The sequence below is a fragment of the Scardinius erythrophthalmus genome (assembly GCF_964197995.2).
Source record: "Scardinius erythrophthalmus genome assembly, chromosome: 8".
NCBI classification, from domain to species: Eukaryota; Metazoa; Chordata; class Actinopteri; order Cypriniformes; family Leuciscidae; genus Scardinius; species Scardinius erythrophthalmus.
In genome coordinates, this window is record NC_138228.1 from 41,249,871 (window position 1) to 41,272,446 (window position 22,576).

General features: G+C 36.8%; 1 protein-coding gene across 1 annotated transcript in view; it reads right to left on the reverse strand.

The window, feature by feature from the left end:
- cntn5 (contactin 5) overlaps positions 1 to 22,280 on the reverse strand; it is a 342,737-nt gene extending 320,457 nt beyond the window's left edge. The window contains exon 1 of the mRNA XM_081371769.1: positions 22,223 to 22,280. The gene's annotated coding sequence lies outside the window, so the exon portion shown is untranslated. The remainder of the gene's footprint in view (positions 1 to 22,222) is intronic.
- Between the last annotated feature and the right edge of the window lie 296 nt (positions 22,281 to 22,576).

The window sequence follows — 22,576 nt, forward strand, 5'->3', positions numbered from 1 at the left end:
ACACACACACACACACACACACACACACACACACACACACACACACACACACACACACACACGTTTCATGATCCAGTCCAGGGTTATTCATTAATTAATACTAAAACATGTTTGTTAATTGAAATAAATCTGAAAATAAAATAACATAGAATATTAATTTAAAAACTTTAAATGAAAACTGGAAATGTTGCATTGGCAACTAAATGAAATAAGTTGAATAAGTTGAAGCACCAAAATTACTGGAAATAAATAAATAACTAAAACTGATATAAAAATAAACTTAATTAAAATAAAACTAATACAAATGACAAGAGAACATAACAAAATTACTAAAAGTTCAAATAAATAACTGAAAATATAAAAATAAAAGCAAAATATTAAAATATTAGTAAAACTAGTGTATAAATAGTTCTATAATAGCTAAAAAGATGACAGAATTTTCCTTTGTGGGTGAACTATCCTTTTAAATACTATAGAGTGTTCATTGTTACCAATAACTATTATATACTACTTTTGAAACAATTTGTTTTATATTGGTAAATTATTAGTCAACATGAAATAAAAATGGACATGCTATTTGGAAATGGATATATATGGATATACACTAGTTTTATATTAATATATATATATATATATATATATATATATATATATATATATATATATATATATATATATATATATATATATATATATATATACTACTATAAATAATACTAAAATAACACTGATCCAATGAATTCCTGATGCATAAATGCAAGTCTTGTCCTACATTTCACTGAAATATCTCCCATTATGGAAGTAAAATGGGTTGTGATCAGTGTTTCACATTGACTTGATGTGAAGTCTAAAACAGCAGGCATAAATATACACTTTCCCAACATCAGTGTCTTTGTCTTGCCTCACATCTCGCTGACAGAGATCCAGCCCTGCCCCACCTCACAGCCTGCTATTTGACTTCCTCCAGCACCAGAAAGCCTCTCATTACTGTCCCTCCAGCTTTTAGATCCGCACCTGCCACGCGCTTGTTAGACCATTCAAAAATAACAAATCAAAGCCAGAGACTCTTTAACACAGCCTGTCCAGATAAGGTCGCTCCACTGTCACATGAAATCAAAAGAGAGTGAGAGAAAGTAGAGGAGCCCTTTCACAGCCTGAGGGTTCAACTGCACCATTATCATCTCTGACATTGCATTCATGTGACAGCAAAACACCGGGGTCCCCATCCAAACATCGTACCTACGTTATGCATAGAGTTGAAGTTAGCAATCGTGTTTTGGAGAGAACATTGGACAAAATTAGTTTTGAGGAACAAGATCAAGCTGTTCCATTTTTCAGCGTTGGTGATATTTATTGCATATTGCAAGATAGTAGATAAAAAAATTAAACAGTGAAATTAGCAATTAAAAAGACATGTTTTCTACTGCTTTTCAATAAATTAACAAATGGAGTATTTAATAGTTTTTGACAACTTGCACCAATTAAACAAAAGGGCAACACTTTATTTCGATAGTACACTTTAGACGATCCACTAACTAACCTTGCAACTACATGTCAACATGTCCCACTTTATATTAGGTGTCTTTAACTACTTTGTACTAGCATTTAAATTCATCATTTGATACAATGCACTAATTGTGTACAGAACTTTTATTTTAAAATGACCTGCATGTAATTACATCTATAACTACACTCTCTATAACTACACATCTCACCCCTAAACCTGTCCCTAACCTTACCCGTATCCCACCTCAATAGCAGCAAAAGTGGTTTGCAATACAAAATAAACACAATACATTGTACTTATTTTCTGATGTAAGTACAGAAAGACACCTATAACGTGTGACCAATTGTCTGCTTAATATCTACAAACACTTTATTTTGATAGTCCACCAGACAGTGTTGGGAAAGTTCACTTGAACTATTTCAAAGTTCACATCACAAATTTTAAAATGAACTAGTTCAGTTCATAGCTCATACTTCAAAAATTTGAACTAAGTTCACAGTTCCAAAAATGAACTAGTTCATAGTTCTTTTTTTCCATATGTTGCTGCAAGCTATTTTTTTTAAAAATCATTGCCACAGGCCATATAGAACCACAGACAGCAATTATTTTATCAGTTTTAACACTAAAGCTATGCGTCATATTTCATCTTCATATCCAATTTTGAATCCTTATCCAACCAGGGTTTACATTAGCATGAGGGGACAGCATTTCCCCATTGTTGCTTTGATGCTTTGTTGCTGTCCATTCAGTCCACACTAGTATCAGCTGCAGCTTTCACCCCTACAGTATATTCTCAAAAACATGAGGGAAAACGTGCTGCTTGAATGGTCTTTTTTAATGAAGAATTATTAAAAGAAAAACAGGACAGTTGTCAGGATACAGACCAGGAGACAGAGGTAAGTGAATCAAACACAGCTTTATTTACAGATGATCAGAGTGCGAGGTGAGTATTCACTCAATTTAAGTGCAGAAGTCGTGAAGGAAACTCGTTGTGGGGTGAAAAGCAGGTAAGCACTTTCACTTTGGATAAGTTGACGTCAAGCAATCTCAGTTCAGTAATCTTTGTCTCTTCTCTTTCAGATGCAGATCGGCAATCAAACAAACTCAGTTGAAACACTGGAAACTCAAAGGAACACAGGATCTCAGGCAGCATGGACTCAGACAGGATTTCTGAAGACAGCACAACAATGACATAAAGGTGAGTGTTTCAGGTAAGTATACATTACAGCTTGAAGTCTGGATGTGTCAGAGGAAACGGAGACAACGGATTATGGTCTGTTCCTGTTGGAGGCTTGACCCAGACTGAAATCACAGGGAATGTTTTATGTGTTGACTGATGAGGTTAATGATTGGGAACAGGTGCGGGTGATTAATGATCCTGAGAGTGCAGGTGTTCTAGAGGGAATCTTGGGTAATGTAGTGCAGAAACCAACGGTAACCGTGACAGTACCCCCCCCTCTTCGAAGGCGCGTCCTCGCGCCGTATAACATCCAAAGGGGTGGGAGGGTGGGCATCCTAGATTCCAGGACGTTCCAGGCGGAGCAGGCTGGTCAGGGGACCAGGGCGGAGCAGGCTGTGGGCGTGGCCAGGGCGGAGCTGTCGGACCCTCGGGTGTCCAGGGCGGAGCTGTCGGACCCTCGGGAGTACAGGGCAGAGGTGACCCTTCGGGTGGCCATGGCGGTGAGGACCCTTCGGGTGGCCATGGCGGTGAGGACCCTTCGGGTGGCCATGGTGGTGAGGACCCTTCGGGTGGCCATGGTGGTGAGGACCCTTCGGGTGGCCATGGTGGTGAGGACCCTTCGGGTGGCCATGGTGGTGAGGACCCTTCGGGTGGCCATGGTGGTGAGGACCCTTCGGGTGGCCATGGTGGAGATATTTCTTCAGGTGGCCATGGTGGAGATATTTCTTCAGGTGGCCATGGTGACACTGGGAACCTTGTCGTAAAGACCTCCGCGGTCCCCCTAGCAGGTATACTGCGCCCCCCCAAAATTTTAATGGAGAACTTGTCAGGTTTTGATACATGGCTAGATGAGGCAGGGGGAGAAAGCAGCTCTAGGCTGGATAGGACCAGCGACGAAGGCAGCTCGGGGCTGTGCAGGATCAGCGGCGAAGAGGGCTTTAAGCTGGGTGAGACCAGCGGCGAAGAAAGAGCTTTTGGGAAGACTGGCACTGGCTCTTGCTCGTAGGCTGGCTCTGGCTCTGGCTCTTGCTTGAAGACTGGCTCTTGCTCCGGAACTGGACTCGGAACTGGACTCGGAACTGGACTCGGAACTGGACTCGGAACTGGACTCGGAACTGGACTCGGAACTGGACTCGGAACTGGACTCGGAACTGGACTCGGAACTGGACTCGGAACTGGACTCGGAACTGGACTCGGAACTGGACTCGGAACTGGACTCGGCTCATCTGGGCCGACAACTGGCTCTGGCTCTTGCTCGAGGACTGGCTCTGGCTCTTGCTCTAGGACTGGCTCTGGCTCTTGCTCGAGGACTGGCTCTGGCTCTGGCTCTTGCTCGAGGACTGGCTCTGGCTCTTGCTCGAGGACTGGCTCTGGCTCTTGCTCGAGGACTGGCTCTGGCTCTTGCTCGAGGACTGGCTCTGGCTCTTGCTCGAGGACTGGCTCTGGCTCTTGCTCGAGGACTGGCTCTGGCTCTTGCTCGAGGACTGGACTCGGAACTGGACTCGGAACTTCTGGGCCGACGACTGGCTCTGGGGGCATGACGCTCTCAGTCTCGGCGGGCATGGCGCTCTCAGTCTCGGCGGGCATGACGCTCTCAGTCTCGGCGGGCATGACGCTCTCAGTCTCGGCGGGCATGACGCTCTCAGTCGCAGGCTCGGCTGGACTGGCGTGAAGTGCAGGCTCGGCTGGACTGGCGTGAAGTGCAGGCTCGGCTGGACTGGCGTGAAGTGCAGGCTCGGCTGGACTGGCGTGAAGTGCAGGCTCGGCTGGACTGGCGTGAAGTGCAGGCTCGGCTGGACTGGCGTGAAGTGCAGGCTCGGCTGGACTGGCGGGAAGTGCAGGCTCCGCTAGGCAGACGATGTGCTCAGATTTAGCTGGGCAGATAACAGGCTCTGGTTCGGCTGGGCTGATGAGAGGAGGGAGATCAGAGAAGTCATCCTCCCTGGAGATAAGTTTGATTGAACTGATGAGATGAGGATAGGACTGGATGTGAAGATCTGGTTGAACACGTAGATGTTGGCTCTGGAGAAAGTGTCCGGCCCCATATCGCCCACATCCTCCTCTGTGACCTCCACGGATCCCCCTGAACACAGCTTGGCGGGTTCCCACAAAAGCCTGCTTATCCTTCTGGTTGAACATAGTGTATTTCATGGGGTTCACGGAAGCACGGTCTGCGGGCTGTGTAGGATCCATAACGGTATGCGGTCAAGCCTTCTGTCAGGATACAGACCAGGAGACAGAGGTAAGTGAATCAAACACAGCTTTATTTACAGATGATCAGAGTGCGAGGTGAGTATTCACTCAATTTAAGTGCAGAAGTCGTGAAGGAAACTCGTTGTGGGGTGAAAAGCAGGTAAGCACTTTCACTTTGGATAAGTTGACGTCAAGCAATCTCAGTTCAGTAATCTTTGTCTCTTCTCTTTCAGATGCAGATCGGCAATCAAACAAACTCAGTTGAAACACTGGAAACTCAAAGGAACACAGGATCTCAGGCAGCATGGACTCAGACAGGATTTCTGAAGACAGCACAACAATGACATAAAGGTGAGTGTTTCAGGTAAGTATACATTACAGCTTGAAGTCTGGATGTGTCAGAGGAAACGGAGACAACGGATTATGGTCTGTTCCTGTTGGAGGCTTGACCCAGACTGAAATCACAGGGAATGTTTTATGTGTTGACTGATGAGGTTAATGATTGGGAACAGGTGCGGGTGATTAATGATCCTGAGAGTGCAGGTGTTCTAGAGGGAATCTTGGGTAATGTAGTGCAGAAACCAACGGTAACCGTGACAACAGTAGTCCTTAAGGTGCAAATGTTTTTCAATTTTAATTTTCTATTTCAAATTCCATTTCAGTTTGCACAGAAATGTAAGATTTTTCCCATCCTCACCGACCTTGTCATAAAACTCCTTTAAATGATCATACGACGCCTCCTTGCTGCTTTGCCGCAATGTCATCTACATGCTGCTTGTTGTTTTAATTACGCATGCGGCGGTGCGACACTGGTGGCTGGTGTTGCCAGATTGGGTGTTTTTTCCACTACATATTAAGGCCTGTTTACGGTGTGTTTTAGCCAGGTTTTTGCCTGGAAGGCTCTATAGAAATTTGGCATCCTATTGAACGAAGTTAAACTGAGAGAGCGTGCCGTTCACAGACACCAGAATGAACGAGTTCACAGTAACGTTCATCAGGCAGTAATACAGTACGTTCAGTTCACGTTCGCCCAAAATATGAACGAGTTCATGAACGTGTTCAATGAACGCGTTCAGGCACAACAGTGCCACCAGACATTCTACCAACTATACGTAACTTTGCAAGTACATATCAACTTATTTTACAAACCCAGTCTACTAATACTCTAATGAGAGTTAGTTGACATTAAGTTGCAAAGTTACTTGTTGTTAGTAGAATGTCTTAAAGTGGACTATCGTAATAAATTGTAACCAACAAAAGTAATAAACACCAATATTAACCAACATATATGTTATAATAACCAATATTTTAAAATCTTATGAGTTATGATGTAAATTAATTGCTTGCTGAATTATTGTTTTGAATAGAAACAAGTACTGACTTAGCAATGGATCAACCTTTTGTGAATAATCAAAAAGATTATTCTTATTCTTAATTTTTGATCTATACACGGACGGAACATATACATAAGATAAACATCATCTTAACATCTCACCTCACTATTAACTATTTGCTCATTAGCATGCATAATAGGATATTGGTTGTTTACACTTGTAACCCACTTGTATAAAAGTATCTTCTAAGTGAATACAATTACTAAATACAAATGTATCTATCTAGCGATCCATGTGTTTTCCAAAATTGTGCAAATATAATTTTAATGACAGTATATTGAGAAAGTTTTTTTTTTTTTATGCCAAAAGTTACATTAAGTTAGAACCATAGCCTTGTGGAAAGCGCACACCGAGAAAAAAAAAAGAAAAAAAAAAAAAAAGAAGTTGATGCCTTAGATCTTTAAGTACAAGCAATTGGGATGTTTAAGTCATTTCAACTTAAATTTCATTAAACTGACTTTAAAAAATAAGGTGAATCTTGTATAACATAAATAAAAGTTGAAAATTGCTTAACTTATTTTAGTTATATGCAAAAATATACAGTGGTGCAATAATGCTTTGGGGTGACTATTGTTTGAGTCCTGGACCTTTCCCAATCCCATTCTTCAGACTTTTCCTGTATTTCCGCAACCTGTCCTATCATTGTTGCTGAAGAAAAACATTAGGCCCACCGTTAGGGTTTCCTATCCAGTAGTGATACATTCTTTCCTTCGATAGCGATCTCTTTAGTCTCTCATTGAAAGTGTCTCTAAGCTCTCTTATCTCTCCGCCCTCCAGACACTTCTCGTCAGCTCACTCTCCTAAATCTACACCTAATCTCAGATTTATCCGGAATCCAAAATTTGCTCCCATTCCAGGTGTTAACGCAAAGCTTTGTGCTTTCCTTTAAAACAGGGCTGCGGTGTTAAGCTAAACTGTTTACGATGGAACAGATGACTGCCTCTCTGCTGTAACATACCCCATGCTGACATCTCCCAGTATGACCAGTTAAGAATAATTAAAACTGATTAGACTTCAATGCCTCCGTAAACAAAGGGATTCAATTAAGTCTGCATCTGCTGAGGTTGAAGAGTTTCACTTTAAATGCAAAACAAGGGAGACGTGTTCATATCGCATTTTGCCAATGTGCTTTTAATATTTTATTGAAACTAAATGACTTGGGCCAACAGTCAAATAGCTAGACCTCTGCGTTATTACTCAGAGTCACTTTAAGGTGCCGCCAAGCAGGGAATAATTTGAAATCACACTGAGAGTATTCATTCACCCATCGTGGCATGATCTGGAGTGCAAGACTGACCCAATATAGTCAAAACGGATGGAATCTAGATCTTGATTCAATTTGTGAGCAATTTTTATCCATCTTTTCCGAGGTCTGATTGAGTGTCTTTGTTTGGGATCTATCTGAATTTTCCTGTCCTTCGTGACATTGCTTCACTGAAGAGAGATACAATTAAATCTGAAGTATCTTGTGAATATCTGTTCTACGTGTTTGTCCTGCCGTTGTAACCCTGCACAGGCTACTGCCTGAGGCTATTTGTGAATGATATGCGTAATGGGAACATGGTAACCTGAATGCCATCACGGAAAGGGGAAAATTGGGTGAATCAATCAAGTTAGGTGAGACACATTTGCTAAAATGCAGCACAGAACTGAGAACTGTGAATTCCCTGCATTGAAGTAAATAGTAGTACATGATTCATCTGCATGTTACTCCAAATGCAAATGAAAAAAAAAAAAGAGTAACTTTCAAAACAACGTGAAAAAGCTTAGTGTTCCCATTCAACCCAAAGCAACCTGGATGTTGACAACTTTGATTCATGGAAACATTTTTTGAGCCAACCTATATATGTATATATAATATACATATATATCATTGGTGAAACAGCTACAGTACACAGTTACTTTTCAAAGGCCATAAATCAAGATTTGGGCTTTTTCGTCAACACAGTAGTGTAGTTCCAACATCTACCAGCAGTGGTTAACTGCTGAAGCCAATTAGAAAAGCATTGACCTCAGGTTTGGATAATGTTCTGATTCTGAATCCTTTAAACCTCTCCCTTCATTTTGGTATGCCATACCCACTTTTCACAATCCAATCAATTCTTGACAAATATTTGTCTCGATGAATATCCTGTTTCACTCAAATTACATCAGATTATAGAGTAAAATGTGATGTGAACAGTTTTCAGCTGGATTTTATTTTAGGTAATACATTGTGCATTGTTACACTGACACAACATGTTGGTGTTGGTTGATATTTAAATATATGATAAATAATGCAAGAAAGCATTGGAGCTGATTTGAAAAGATTAAATATTTTCAGTTATACATTCTGATTACAACTTTAAATAATAGTGTTCTGAACATCAGAAATGAGCATCCTCTATAGGATTTTCCATACAATAAGCCAAGATATGCTGGAGCCATGAGACTCTGAGACTGCAGATGTACCAGTCTGAGCAAAATATCATTAGGTCAGAGAGTGAACCGCACTCTGGGCAAGCAACCAGGTTCACCTCCCCTCTGTGGCATCTTCTGCCCAGAAATAACTGTAAGCGACAGAAGATGGAGTGACTCTTCAATGCAGTTTCCCATGTGAATGGTTAGAGAGGTTAGATTAGACCTTAAAGTGCCATGCCTCTTACACTTAGAGCTTGCAGTTCAGATGTTTGTTTAAAAGTTAGCCTACTTTCCAGGCAAGTCAAATATCCTCTTTGTTCTATACTTTACAGCATTACTCTAAACTAGTCATATAGAATGTGCTCTCGGGGAGCATTGGGAGCTTCCTTCTGGTTCAGAGCACTTAATTATATCTGTTGACTATGTTCATATATTTGTTAAATCTCTGTCGATGTTATGTATGCTTTTAAGTCCACATGAAATCAAAATTGACCATATTTACTTTGTTTGCCTAAATTGATCGTTTTGTGGTGAACAATTCATCCATGCAAGTCAATCCACACACAAAAAAAATTTTGGCTTCATAATCTTTAATCAAAATCTGAAAATGCCCCTCCCCTCTGCATTGGAGGACCTTCCCTGATGACGTATGTTTGACGGCTTGCTTTGGGAAATGCTTAACTACTCCCCTCAAACCATTAGTCTGCTATGAGCGAGAGATGGAGAGGAGGAGCGCTAGAGTAAAACCCTGCCCTCTGTTCAATATTCCTTTTCACTGGTAAATACGTCACAACACTGGAGAAAAGTCGTTTGCAACTTCCGGTTCACGCGGACTTTAATAAAAAAAAAAAAAAAATAAAAAAGTTTTTTTTTTTTTTCAAAGTAAAAATACATTCTCTCAAAGTTTGCCTTGTGGAACTCAACCAATTAATGCATATCAAAAACACAATTAACTGATGTCTAAACATTTTTGACTTGAGCTGTAATCGAGACTTGAAAATTCTGTCATCATTTACTCACCCTAAAGTTGTTTCAAACTTGTATACCCTTTCTGGTAACACTTTATAACAACTTCATGCTATTAATCATTAGTTAAGCATTAGTAAATGGTTAATTCATCATTTATAAAGAATTAATAGACAGTAAAAAGCAGTTTATAAATACAGCTATAAATGCTTTATAATAGATTTATAAGCATATATATATATATATATATATATATATATATATATATATATATATATATATATATACATAATGTGTTTAATAATTGTATTTTCATACTTTATTAATGATCAATTTAATGATCCTTTCTAAATGAAGTATTGTATTATTTACAAACCAGTTATTTAAGAGTTTGTCAGTGTTTCATAAGATCACTTAAGTAAATGGTTAATAAACAATTTAAATGTACATTGATACATCTTATTATTCAGACACATAGTAATAGTTAGTGTGTTAATAAATGCTTTATTAACTTGTATTTCTACTGTAATTCATGGTTAATTCAGGTAGTTATAAAGCATTTAGTAGTGGTCAGTTAACTATTTTTGTGAGCTCATCTAAAGTGAGGACTATCTATGCCTCACAAAGCATTTACAATGAAGATTTATAGGCTCAGCCGTCTTCAACAGAAAAATAATAATCATAATAATATAAATTATAAGAGGGGTGCACTTTTTTACACTTAAGCAGCTGCCTCCCAAATGTCTGTGCATGACTTTGATTCTAAGTCAAGGTCTGAAAACTTCCTTGTTTAATCATATACAGTAGTTATCATCTTCAAAACGAAACAAGCCAGACAAAAGGAAGCAAAAAACCAGAAAAGCTACTGTACAAAAATAAACACAGTGCAGTATCTTGACAAGGTCAAGATGTCTACAAATACAGACACACAGCACATTGTTAGGCCACACCATAAACCACATTGCTCAAAGGAGACAATAAAAAAAACTGTAAGACAACAATGATTTTAGTATTTGTGTGTGTGTGTGTGTGTGTGTGTGTGTGTGTGTGTGTGTGTGTGTGTGTGTGTGTGTGTGTGTGTGTGTGTGTGTGTGTGTGTGTGTGTGTGTGTGCGTGTGTGTGTGTGTGTGTGTGTGTGTGTGTGATATTTAAAAAAAAAATAAGATTCAGAGTTCAGTTTTGAGGATTTCTCATCTGAACCTTCACCAAGACGTGCAGACCTACCAGAATCAGATGAGGGAATTATTTTTGAAATAAGGTCAGATGACACAGATCTGATACAGATTTGTTTCAAGAACTGAGAGTGACATTTCTGGTGTAGAGGCCCGTGGTCATTATGAGAAAAGAGTTGACGTGTCTGAATGACAGGCTGTCTAATTATTTGTTTGGGATTTTGTATCTCTGAGCTACTGTCTGCTGACTGTTGAAGCTCCAGATCAGTGGCAGGTGGGATGTATAATTATCTCAGTCTCCAGAATGTTTTATATGCCAAGCATTTGTATACGTCCAAGATGAGTCATCAATATATTTCTTCCATTTTCCAGGAAAAGAACAACTGTACATTTTAATTATGTACATCTGATAAAAGTTTATATTTAGGAGTACGCTCGCAAATATTATGCCAACACAATAAGATATTTTCTAGGGAAAATCCAAAAATCATAAGTTTTTTGACCAAAATAGACCAAACCCTATTGCAACACTGACAGACTTAAAAGGATAGTTCTCTCAAAAATGAAAATTTGCTGTTAATTTAGTCAGCCTTAGGCCATCCAAGATGTAGGTGTTTTTTTTTTTCTTCAATAGAAGAGTAAAAAAGTTTTTAGCTGAAACCGTCGTCCTCGGTGATTCAATGGCTACTGTTACTGAAAAGCATATACAAGCAAAATTAATAACCGTGGATTCTAGATATTATGAAGCAAAACCATCAGTCTGTGTAAGAAACTGAACATTATTTACAACATTATTACCTCTAATCCACAGCCTCGACAAACGGTCCTGAGCGTGTTCACAGCAGTCTGGAGTGCGAGCTTCCTGTCGCAAGTCCCCATAAAATCAAAATAGAAGATAGAACAGATCGGCGCATACCAGAAAACGTATCGGACCCATTTGAATTCTGCACGGGATGCTGTGGATTTCAGGTAATAATGTTGTAAACAATGCTCAGTTTATTGCACAGACCGATCGCCTCAATTCATAAGACCTCAATGTATTCTCAGGAGCCACTGGTTTTAATTTTGATTTGCCTGTATGTTATTGTTTTTTTTTTGTTTTTTTTACTCTCAAAGTGATAGTTGCCATTGATTTGCATTAAATGAAACACAAAGGACCACGGTTTCAGCTAAACATTTCTTTACTGTTCTACTGAAGAAAAAAGACACCTACATCTTGGATGGCCTGAGAAACAAATTAACAACAAATTTGAGAATCTCGGTTCTCTCACATTGTACATACTGAAATATATCACCAGCAGCACTACTGCAAAACTGTGAATACATAAACCTTTTAATACATAGAACCTAGATGATTTCTCAAATGCATAAGCATATATTAAATGATTTAAAGAATCAGAATATGCATCTATTGTGGGGATTATAAACAACAGCATAAGAAACTGCCTGGAACATGTATTTTAAGATCTTTACTTAAGACACCAGCTGCGAGAAATCCTGCAGACATTCTTGTCCATTTTAATTTTATTAGTGCTTTTCTCAGTCAGTGAAAAGCACTCCAGGTCCTATTATCTTATCTCAGGAAAACGCTGCTGGTTTACCCTATGTACGTTGACACAGTTTCTTCAAGCCTCGAGGTGCATCTGTCACTTTCAATTAACCCACACTCCTGGACCACTGGTTCATGTCAATAACCTTTAGGTAGGGTGAGCGCTATGGCTAAAAGCTTATGTCATGTAACCAGTATATGATTAATTTTATATCACGGTAACAGTATATGCCACAGTACAGTCACAATATTGTACTGTTGACAGTAAAACCAAGGCAACTTTAAAAGGGAATGGACAATTTGAATTCCTAATACTTGATACCACAGCAAATACTATGATGTTATTTCAAAAAAAGTATACATAAAAAAAAACATTATATATAAATTATTTAATTATTATATTATATACATGATTAATGATAATTTACTAATAGATTATAAGTTCTGGAAAAAAAAATTATAAGTGTATTAAAAATAATAATAGCCTACATGAATGTTTGAATTATGATATATTTCAAAATAGCATCCATTTTAAAATATTTTAATATTTTAAAATGGACTTGGGGTCTCTCAGACCCAAAACAGAACAAGAGTGTTAAGTAAACAGAGCAAAGACATAACAGCTTTTTCTTGCCAATTACATTTAATAAATATTGATGATTTAATAGAGAGTGGCAGGTCTATCAGGTAACACATTGGGTATATATATTGTTCCATCTGTTTATATTCACCAAAGACAAAGCTTACCAAGATGGGCATTTTGACAAAGAAGTGCATATGAACATTTGTCACACACAGATGCATCATCGCAAGGTACAAGAGCTAGTCACAGAGAAAGAACCCACATACACAACTGAGCAATAAAAGGCTGCAGGGTAAACAACTTTAGCATATTTAGTAGGCTACTACCAAATTTGTGCCAAATTATGAGCGCTTTTGACAAAGCTAGTTCTGAGTAACACTTGACCACACATAGATTGTTTTCTGTGTTACTGTTACACAAAACCATTACGTTTTATATAAGAATTGGTTAAATAAAATTTAAATTTTAGATGGAGACATCAGACCCTGTCAAACTGTGATGAAAATTAAAATCTAAATTAAACTGCTGTGTGAATTTTAAAGCATATACAGTGAGCTGATATTACATTAATAAACTTACTTTAATAGACTTTGTCTATAGGGATACGTTCAAAATTACCTTTTTAAATATTGTATAGCTTACAATATAGCCTATCACCACAGGCATCATTCACGGTGGGAACATGCCTTCACTTCTCTTTGTCATGGTCGATTTGGTTTCAGACACTTTTTGAAATAGCTCACGGCAGGGATGATTCTAATACAGGAGCGTGTCCAATTGTTGAACTGGAGTTTTCATTTTGTTAGTAGGTATTAAAATGAGAGGCTATCCGTCTCTTAAATTTGTCATTTTTAACGTTTTTAATCCCCACTCATAATAATGCACATCCACTGACAATTTTAGTTTATTAAAACAAAAGCATTATATTAAGGCGGATTAGATCCAGAATCCCTTGTGTTACCACACAACCAATGAATCATCATGATATCCTCAAGCTGATAGATACACTTACAAAATCCCAAAAATAAAATGTATCATACATTTAATTGGAGCACTTGAATATCTGAAAACTAGAAATAAGCCACGTGGTATGCAACTGAAACAGTTTATCATAATAATAATACACTGTAAAAAGTGGTAACCTGCAATGGTTACCTAAAATAACTGTTCTTTACTTGACTTAACCCTTAAAAATGTATTTTGTTTGTATGAATTAATGTATTTAGGTTGGTTCAGCAATATTTTTGACTTGAATTAAACCAGTTAATTTAGATGTTATAATTTTAAAGTCCTTTAAGAGATACGGTAGTGGCTGAAATGGAAATTTGACATAGTCGTGCTTGGAGTCAGTTGTTTCATTTGTGATAACATCAAATTGTGCAGACATCACTTTTTGGCCAGGCTGTCATACAAATAAATTATGAACACATGCAAAATCAAGAGAGAACCAATGCAATATTAATAACTGATTATGTTGTAGTCAAGTATGCTTTTTCCTGTGAGCTTTTTGTTTTATTATGCTTTTTTTTTTCATAGTAAAATATAACTTGTAGCCCTAATTTGTCTTTATTGTCAAATAATTTTGTCATTTAATATCTTAACCAAGTTTAATGTTTTGTTCTTCCCTCATATTTAAAATAGTTAAAAAAATATTTTTTTTTTTCTTATATTTTGAAGGTTTAATCAAACTAGTAGGGCCATAAAAAATTCTATGCCGCTCTGGGCTGCATTTCCCAAAAGCATCGTTAGCCAACTTTGGTCGCAAATGTTCCGTTGTTATCAGCATAGTTCGATGAGTCGGTGTTTCCCGAAACCATAGTTCTAACGAACATTCGCAAACAGCATCGCAAAGTTGTGTGGTTGGAACGACAGCTCATGACCTGTGGTTAGAAGCAGTTTCTTGTTTGCATGACATGTGGACTTGTCTTGAGCAAAATAAGCAAGCTGACATTCAGTGCAATCTGTATCTTTTATTTAGAAGACATACAAATGTAATTTACGTCTTTTAGTTTGTCAAGAGATTTAAAGCACCGTTTTTGAAGAGTGCGCATGTGTGAACGTGCTCTACCACGTAAGAACGAGGCTATGATTGAATCTGTAAATAGAGCAAAATCAGAAATAGTCCTCAGATGCCATGTTCGTAATTTATAGCAAGACATTAGCATTAATTCGATCTCAACAGATTCATTAAAAAGTAGTTATTACTCCACCACATGCGTGACATCATTAACCAACATGGTTGAACGACCAATTTGCAACAACATGGTTTCGGGAAACAATCATGACTAGTTAGTTGATTTCTTCAACGATGCATCGTACTATGGTAGTTAAGCAGCGAGTTATGTCGTTGTACGGGAAACGCACCCCTGGACATCACATTTGGCCACTACTGTATTACAGACCTCATCTAATTTCACATATTATTAATTTATTTAATAAAAAAGTATAGCCAAAATAATGTTCACGAGGTACTAAATTCTTATGTAATGATGACATCACAACTAACACACACACTGGTTTTTATAGACATAATGATTTTAATACTGTACAAACTGTATCTTCTAAACCGACCCCTAAACCTACCCAAAAAAACCTCATTCTGTATGATTTATAAACTTGTTTCCTCATGGGGACCTCAATTTAGGTCCCCACGGTTACACGAGTCCCCATGAGTCAGTGTGCATTCAGTTTGAAGTCCCTACCGGGATAGAAAAACAAAGACACACACTCACTTCCAAACTCCATCATCACTGTCCCTCCATTTTAATATGAAGAGCGCCCATGCACACCACTCAACCTAAAAGCTACCAAGACAGAAACCCTCACAGAGATACAGAGTAAAATTACTCAAATAACATTTTAGAGTAATTTACATCAAAGTGCACAGCGTTCGGGAGCGGCTCTGAACCCCAGAGGAGATGGACAAATCTGACCTCACACTTAGAGCAAAAAAACATATACTGCTTTAGTGCACTCAATTACAGTAGCATGCATGCAGTGTGATGTGTGTGTGTGCTTCTGTGTCAAAGAGAGTGAACTTGGGCAAGCAAAGTACTGTTTTCCTTATTGCAGTATATGCTAAAGGGGAAGTATAAAAAAAAAAAAAAGCAAAAACACATACTAATGATATCAGAAGTACTCCACTGAATCTATTTACAGATATTTCACAGTTAAAACTCGTGTTTTTATTTGCAGTCATCCAGTGCATCTTTAAACAGATTTTCTTTAGCCTATTAATATGCTAAATCAACTGTGCCTGTTTGTCACCGAATTGCAGTGGTGTTTTTTGTGTTTTTGGCTGGCATACACATAAGTAAGATGGATGTGGGTGTTAACACAACAGCGCAATTAGTAACAGGCATTAGCTGAGCCTTAAGAATGTTCAGATAAAAAAAAAGAAAAAGAAAATGCTCAAACTCTTTATTTCTCCTTTTTACTTCTGACACTTCATAGATGCTAACACATTCACAGCGCAAACACATTTCCGTTATGCAATATCAGATGGGTGCTGTGGTTCTGTAATCAATGCCATGCTGATATTCAGTACAACAACTTGATTGCAAATGTCCTATTTATTTCATGAAACAGTTCAATAAATAAACAAATAAACAATAAATTAGTATTGTTTCATGTTTACCCACGTCAACTCATGTTTCAGACCAAATCTGACCATTTCTTACTGCTCAAAAGATCGGGGTCTATAAGTTGTTTATTCTCAAATATGCATTGCACTGTTCAAAAGTGACAGTAAAGACTTGTACATTGATATATTCATGAAGTATCAGTTTACAAAAAAATTTAAATAAAATCCTAATCATTTCTGGAGCAGCAAATCAACATATTAGAATGATTTCTGAGGGATCATGTGCAGTGTAGACTGGAGTAAAGATGCTGAAAATTCAGCTTTGTCATTACAGGAATATATTATTTTAAGTATATAAAAAATATTTAAATTGGGTCCCACTTTAAGTACTATGTACTTACATTGAAAAATAAGTACAATGTACTTATTGTGTTCAGGTTGTATTGTAAAACACTTATTGAGGTGTGATACGGGTAAGGTTAGGACAGGTGTAGTGGATTGGGTAGGTTTAAGGTGTTAGGGAAGGGTCAACAGTGTAATTACAAACGTAATTACATAAATTAATTACAGCTGAAATTACATGCAGGTATTTTCAAAATATAAGTACAATGTAAAAACATGCATGTACGTAGTACTTAAAGCCACTTAATATAAAGTGGGACCTTAAATTGTAATAATATTTGACTGTTTTACTGTATATTTTTGCAAGCTGATGCAAAGTTTCTTGGGGAACGCAAAACTTTTGTGAGCGAAAGCAAAAACATTGGAATATATATATTATCCTCCCATCTGGTATTTTATGTCCCTTTAGGGGCTAAAATGTATATTTGCAAGTACAATTGCAACAATTATACTTTAACTTAAACTTTTGGTACTGTATTTGTTGTACTGAATTTAATTTATGACTTTAATAAAAAAATAAAAATAAAAAAAAGAATCAATGTGTCTGAATTCTCCGCTGTGTTGAGAAGATTTGTAACATTAATTTTCTATGCAATTTATTTATTCTTTTTTTCTTTTTTTGATGAAATATGCCTTGGACATTTATTCTTTCTTTTTGGAGATTCATCCCGTTAAAGACAATTTCAAAGATAAGCAAAGTTTTAAGAAGTGTAAAATTGCATTTCAATGTAAAAAAATGAAAATTGATCCAAGTAAAAACGCAGCTTCTTCAAAACAGCCTTCTTCAGAGAGGTAATGCATTTCCATTTGATTCTTATTTCCCATGCTTATAATAACAGGGTCTGTGTCATTATGGCACACACCACATCTTCAATGTTTTTCACTTTTAACTGAATATGGAAGAAACCCTGACATAAAGTTTTGGAACACTCCACATGATCGGGTCGTGTGAGCAAGTATGTGTCTGCTGTGTTAAGTCTCCTGAATGAAGGTCTGACCCAGTTGGAGAGTGTCTGAGGCGTTGCTAAGTAACTACTCAAGCGGGTCATGCACAGGAGCTGTGGTGAACACCGCAGGCGGCCACACCGGGGTGTTTTTAACACCATGACACAATACTCCATGTTTGTCCGCTTCCTTTTCTGTTTATTCTCTAAAATGCAAGCATTTGACACTGATATACAGGTGTGAATCTTCTTTTTTGAGGCATGCACCATTTCACTGTAAACTCTCCTATATACTTAAACTCTCACATTTATATTTACTAATATATATTTTCGTGCTTTTTACTAGGCCTGTCATGATTATTGAATAGTTGTCTGATTGTGGTCAGAAAAAAAGCTTTTTTTTTTTTTTTTTTTTTTTTTTTTGGAATTCCAAATCAATTACCAAATAAAATCAATTAAATCTAGTAAAAATCAACAAGCCTCTTCTTTTTCAGTGAAGCCCACACCTTCCACACATAACTCGATTTTGACCTGTTTAGTCATCATATTGGAGCATCCCTGCCTGTCAGTGTAGTGAGGCCAATAGGCAATGACATCTGACCTTTAGTTGTAGTATGGATAACATATTCCAAACTGGCATAGGATAATGAAACAAAATGCCTGACTTCCACAACTATCTATGACTTATATTCTTCATCTCTGCCTTCACCCTCACTGCTTCTATCCTATTTTCTGTTACCCTAAATTATACGTTTGTCTCTGTAAAGCTGCTTTGAAACAATCTACATTGTTAAAAGCGCTATATAAATGAGGATGACTTGACTTGACTTGACTTTGATCCTCAACGTCTTCCTTGTTTACAACCTTATTTTCTGATCACTTTCATACTTTCTGGAAAAGGAAAAGCTTGTCCTCTCTGTCTTCTATACAACTTGCTAACATCAACCTAAAACACAGGCAAAAAGACAAAATATACTTATACTATACCTTGTTAACAAAAAATGACGATTACATGGCAAATACATGTTAATTTTATTGGCTGAAGGGAATAATGCATTTGCATGTGAAGTTCTACATGAAATTACTAAAATGTAATTTAAAAAAATAATATATATATATATATATATATATATATATATATATATATATATATATATATATATATATATATATATATATATATATATATATATTTAGGTTGAACAATATTATTGTATTTTTAATGCAATTTTATAATAGTCATTTATAAATGACGATGTCCCATTGAGAGTTAAATTCACATTTTGCCAAAGAATACACACATAAAAATAAAACCACTGTTGTAAAGATAGTCAAAAGTCTTTCTTCGTAAGAAATTATTATATTATATTATATTATATTATATTATATTATATTATATTATATTATATTATATTATATTATATTATATTATATTATATTATATTATATTATTTAGGTCTGTTTTATTATGTATTTTTATTATTATTAAACTACATATTCCAAGTAAAATAAATAAATAAATAATGTATTAGGCTTACACTGTGAGGGACAAAAACAAAACCGAATTAAATGATTAAATCACTATTTTTTCTTTCATTTAAACAACGTATGCAACAGTTTTGTCTAAAAACAACAACATCAACAAACTAGCTACAAAGCACTCCCTGTTACTTATCTTGTTACCTATCTAACATAAATGTATACCATCCATTTACACTCAGAGCATGCTGAGGTCTGAAAAATCCCTTGCCAAAATGCTGCAATTCTTTCACTGTTTTCAACTGAAATATTGAAAACAACATTATTTTAATTGCATTTTTTTTTCAAGTTCATTGCATAATTCTTTTGAGGCGAAATATTTACTCACATTTTCTGAGCCTTGCTAATATTTGATTCATATCCTCTAATAAAACTTAGTGGACAAAACAAATAAAAACACAGCATGCCATTTAATTTCATTAATTGCACACTGCTGCAATGCTTAGAAGATAAAACAGACAATGAATGGAGACAGAAACGGATATTAATATCTTCTAATGCAAAGAGCAGCTGTATTATGGGTATGCAAACATAACATCTCTAATATAATAACCACCAGACTCTGAAAATGCAGCACGCAGACGCTATTTCTCTTCTCAGATCTCCAGTCTTGGCTGCCCCTGATGTGGATTCTGCGGGTACTAAAATCAAAGTACCCAATGAATGCGAGACGCCTTTTACGTTCCTACTGTGCGCGCAAAGGAGAATCTAATCAACTTGCTACCCACAAAACAGCAGGGTGCTCCAATTTCATATTTACTCGCAAAGCTAAAACAACCTCATTAAAGTGTTACACACTAATTTAACTGCGAGACAAAAGAAAAAATGTACAAGGGAGACACATCTTTATGGATCTAATATTTTCCAGGGAAATCGGATGGCTGATGGAGGCCATCGGGATCGAAAACCTGTAATTTAGTTAAGAAACCATTTTGTGTTGTGGAAAAATATCAGCATTAACCGCAGTTAATGTAAATGTTATGTGAGTCAATATGCAAGAGACTTGGTTGATATTTGCTGCTCAAAATGTTAACCACTGGTGAGATGGACAGCTCTGTCACAAGTCACAAGTTTATACTTAAAGTGCTCATGCAAATTCTAAACTGCATCATGTAAAAAGACAAAATTGAGTAGGCCTAGATTTGTCTCATGGGTTGCTATGCAATTGCGGAACTGTATTCTTGAGAATCAAAGAGAATTTCTTTTTACACTGTAAAGTATAACATTGTGCAGTTCTAACCACAATTATGAACTAGAGCACTTGATCTGACCCTTAAAGTGAGCTAGTTGGTTCAGTCATTCAGAATCATATTCTAATATATCCAATTAAATTAGAGGTTATTTTAGGTTACCTGACAAAACCATTTTACAGTGTACTGATCGACCAGTTTTTTTGTTTTTGTTGTTGTTGTTCTTGTTTTTTTGTTCACCAGCTAACAAGCATGTGGACAAAGATAAAAAAAGAAAGAAAAGTCCAACAAAGTATACATCAATAAGTAAAGAAAATATCACACAAGTTTAACAACGAACGGAATCGTCTTCATTTTGAAAGCAAGACACGAGAGCAAATACTGCATGAAAGTGTTTCAGCAAGAAGTGGAGAGCTTACATCAAAGTAAAGTTCAGTTTAAAAACTTTCCAAAGCTTGCTCATGGGACATTTCCGTGACATATTTTCAGTCCGAGGATAACTTTGAAAAGAAGACATCGCATGGGCCGAAAGCAAATAGTGGACATGTTCAGAATTGCACTATTGTTTCTGTGATAACCAACATTCTTCTTGAGGGAAAATAATCTAACAAACAAAGTTTTGCAAATAAACTCACTCTGCTTCCAAAATGAATAGTCTTGACAGACAGTGGCACTGTTAAAACTGGACAACTGTTCAAATCAATCACAGCTTATCTATTTCCCCAAGAGTGAACAAATCACTAATGAGGTCAATATCATCATTCATCTGAATTATCAACACATTGAAAGCAGAGTAGCAATGCAACAAAACCGTTGCGAAGAAAGAAAGTAACTCAGTTGAAAAGTTTTTTTCAACACAGCCTTGCATGCAAACACATTTGTAAACTTAGTCAGGGTTCCCCACACCTTTTGACCAATGATGTCCATGACTTATTACCTGATAAAATCATAGCAAATGCTAGTATAACTATATATATATATATATATATATATATATATATATATATATATATATATATATATATATATATATATTCTCTGTAAAAAAAAATAAAAAAATGCATGACTTGAAAAATTCAATTAATTTCAATGACTTCTCAAGGGTCTGGAAATCACAATTTTATATAATAAATATTTTTTTTCTTGGTAACACTTTACAATATGGTTCATTTGTTGACATTAGTTAACTACCTTAGTTAACATGAACTAAGAATGAACAATACTTCTTAAGAATTTATTAATCTTAATATTAATTTCAACATTAAAATCAAAAATCATATACCACTATAACAAATGTATTGTTCCCTGTTAGTTCATGTTAGTTCATACATTAACTAATGTTAACTAATGAACCTTATTGTAAAGTGTTACCATTTTAAAACATCTAGCTGAACATCTATGCATGTTCACAATGCAGGCATTCCACCATTTCTGATCGGTTAAGTGCCAACTGCACATTTGTTCCAATACATCGATGCAGTATAATATAAACCAGCACTTGCAGTGTTTATGTGTGCATCGTTACCGTGCAACTTGCTTCAGGTGGGACACACGAAACTCTCGGCGCAGCTGTAATTGCAGTGATAAGCAGCATGTTCAGCAGAAATCACACCGACTTACTCTGGATGTTGCAAGAAGAGAAACAGCTCACTCCTCCTTCCTCTTCTCCCGTCTGTAAAGTGATGTTGCTCACGGAGTGTCAAATAGTGACAGGTTTTCTTGAACAAAGCCAAACATGGATTAAAAAAAAAGAACCCCAGACGCTTCAATCCCGCAAGCTTGCTGTATCTCTAAAGGACGCGCCGTTGCGCGCGGTAGCGCATCCTTCAAATGTGTGCGAGGCGCGCGATCTTTTCCACCTCTCCGGCTGTGGTCCAAAACCTCACCTACGATTCCTCCTCAGACGCCTCTCTCTCTCTCTCTCTCCCTCCCTTACGACTGAAGCGATGTGAAACAGAGAGAGAGGATGCGCAG